This window comes from Pseudophryne corroboree, unplaced genomic scaffold (genome assembly GCF_028390025.1).
Source record: "Pseudophryne corroboree isolate aPseCor3 unplaced genomic scaffold, aPseCor3.hap2 scaffold_922, whole genome shotgun sequence".
In the NCBI taxonomy this organism is placed as follows: domain Eukaryota; kingdom Metazoa; phylum Chordata; class Amphibia; order Anura; family Myobatrachidae; genus Pseudophryne; species Pseudophryne corroboree.
Window position 1 is genome coordinate 207,616 of NW_026970502.1, and position 2,892 is coordinate 210,507.

At 35.3% G+C, this 2,892-nt stretch overlaps 1 non-coding gene across 1 annotated transcript; it reads left to right on the forward strand.

The window, feature by feature from the left end:
• The first annotated feature begins 1,440 nt into the window (after window positions 1–1,440).
• On the forward strand, window positions 1,441–1,514 carry TRNAN-AUU (transfer RNA asparagine (anticodon AUU)). The gene has a single exon. It is a non-coding gene; the product is annotated as a tRNA-Asn (tRNA).
• Window positions 1,515–2,892: the final 1,378 nt, after the last annotated feature.

Here is a 2,892-nt window from a genome sequence, read left to right on the forward strand (position 1 = left end):
ACAAAAAAATGCATATAGCAGAGGATAGTTTCAATCTGCCTACCTCTGGGTTATGGGCCCAGCATGCTTCCATTGCTGTACTCTGCTGCACATGTAAGTGCAAGAGATCCTGAAGCACTCACTCATCATGGGAAAGTACCAATGTGTTTCTTCGTTGGTTGATAGAAGAAACATCTTACAAAAACTCTCCAGATTATTGACTTTTTTAAGTTTTTCTAGGAAACGTTTTAGATGAATGCTTATTAGCATTTGTCAGTATGTACTTTTAGCAAAGTGTCTCTGTGGCGCAATCAGTTAGTGTGTACGGCTATTAACCAAAAGGTTGGTGGTTCAATCCCACCCAGGGACGTAATTGACCTTGTTATCAGATTTTGGTGATCTTTAAGTAGACAAGTTAAATTTCATACCCCCTGTTATGGTGTAGGGTACCTGGCCTTCTCTGATGTAATCAGAGTTAGATTTGATTCAGTGATTTTATAAAAAACAGCTAGGAAGCACAATTTTACAGTGGGTTGCAGAGAAAAAAAATATGCTGGCAGAAAAATCCAATTGAGTGATTAAACAGCTCTTCATTTTCTGGCTTTATTTTTATGCTAACAAATTTGTTCTCTGAAAAGTGTCCACAAAGCCAAGTCTCTGATTAACACCTTTGTAAGGATGGTTTTTCACCTATTACTAAATTAAACTTGCTTCATTGGAAAGGCAGCAAGATGCATCCTCATTTCAATGTCTACTGAAATAATACAGGTTGACACCAGGAAACATTAACGCCACTGCATCCTTGCTGCTTTCTCGTGTGGAAGTCTGTTTAATGTGAAAACAAGGTGATATCTAATTAGCACACAGGTAAGGAATTACGAAAATCTTTATTTAAGGGTGAAGATGTTTCTCACAAAATTGTTGCCCCAATGCATCATTGAAATTCAAGCTGGAAAGATGATTTTAATATATCACTTGTACATTTTGTATTGCTCTTCTGGTGACAATGTAGTTTTTTTGTCAATTACCATTTTAATAACAGGGTAAAGAAAATTAAGTGGATTTTTGAAAGAAAACTATACTGTCAATATACTATTAAAACAAATTAAAATGGTAAAAGTTATTGTACTTTAAGTAAAAATAAAAGAGCAAAAATATCAATCCCAGTTTTGATTACTTAAATTAACAAAAAAAATGCATATAGCAAAGGATAGTTTCAATCTGCCTACCTCTGGGTTATGGGTCCAGCATGCTTCCATTGCAGTACTCTGCTGCCCATGTAAGTGCAAGAGATCCTGAAGCACTCACTCATCATGGGAAAGTACCAATGTGTTTATTCGTTGGTTGATGGAAGAAACATCTTACAAAAACTCTCCAGATTATTGATTTTTTAATGTTTTTCTAGGAAACGTTCTAGATGTATGCTTATTAGCCTTTGTCAGGATGTACTTTTTGCAAAGTGTCTCTGTGGCGCAATCGGTTAGTGTGTTTGGCTATTAACCAAAAGGTTGGTGGTTCAATCCCACCCAGGGATGTAATTAACCTTGTGATCAGATTTTGGTGATATTTAAGTAGACAAGTCAAAATTTCAAACCTCCTCTTATGGTGTAGGGTACATGGCCTTCTCTGATGTAATCAGAGTTAGATTTGATTCAGTGATTTTATAAAAACCAGCTAGAAAGCACAATTTAGCAGTGGGTTGCAGAGAAAAAAAATATGCTGGCAGAAAAATCCAATCGAGTGATTAAACAGCTCATCATTTTCTGGCTTTATTTTTATGCTAACAAATTTGTTCTCTGAAAAGTGTCCACAAAGCCAAGTCTCTGATTAACACCTTTGTAAGGATGGTTTTTCACCTATTACTAAATTAAACTTGCTTCATTGGAAAGGCAGCAAGATGCATCCTCATTTCAATGTCTACTGAAATAATACAAGTTGACACCAGGAAACATTAACGCCACTGCATCCTTGCTGCTTTCTCATGTGGAAGTCTGTTTAATGTGAAAACAAGGTGATATATAATTAGCACACAGGTAAGGAATTAAGAAAATCTTTATTTAAGGGTGAAGATGTTTCTCACAAAATTGTTGACCCAATGCATCATTGAAATTCAAGCTGGAAAGATGATTTTAATATATCACTTGTACATTTTGTATTGCTCTTCTGGTGACAATGTAGTTTGTTTTTGTCAATTACCATTTTAATAATAGGGTAAAGAAAATTAAGTGGATTTTTGAAAGAAAACAATACTGTCAATATACTATTAAAACAAATTAAAATGGTAAAAGTTATTGTACTTTAAGTAAAAATAAAAGAGACAAAATATCAATCCCAGTTTTGGATTACTTTAATTAACAAAAAAAAAATGCATATAGCAGAGGATAGTTTCAATCTGCTTACCTCTGGGTTATGGGCCCAGCATGCTTCCATTGCAGTACTCTGCTGCACATGTAAGTTCAAGAGATCCTGAAGCACTCACTCATCATGGGAAAGTACCAATGTGTTTCTTCGTTGGTTGATGGAAGAAACATCTTACAAAAACTCTCCAGATTATTGACTTTTTAAAGTTTTTCTAGGAAACGTTTTAGATGAATGCTTATTAGCCTTTGTCAGTATGGACTTTTGCAAAGTGTCTCTGTGGCGCAATCAGTTAGTATGTACGGCTATTAACCAAAAGGTTGGTGGTTCAATCCCACCCAGGGACCTAATTGACCTTGTTATCAGATTTTGGTGATCTTTAAGTAGACAAGTCAAAATTTCAAACCCCCTGTTATGGTGTAGGGTACCTGGCCTTCTCTGATGTAATCAGAGTTAGATTTGATTCAGTGATTTTATAAAAACAGCTAGGAAGCACAATTTAGCAGTGGGTTGCAGAGAAAAAAAATATGCTGGCAGAAAAATCCAATTGAGTGA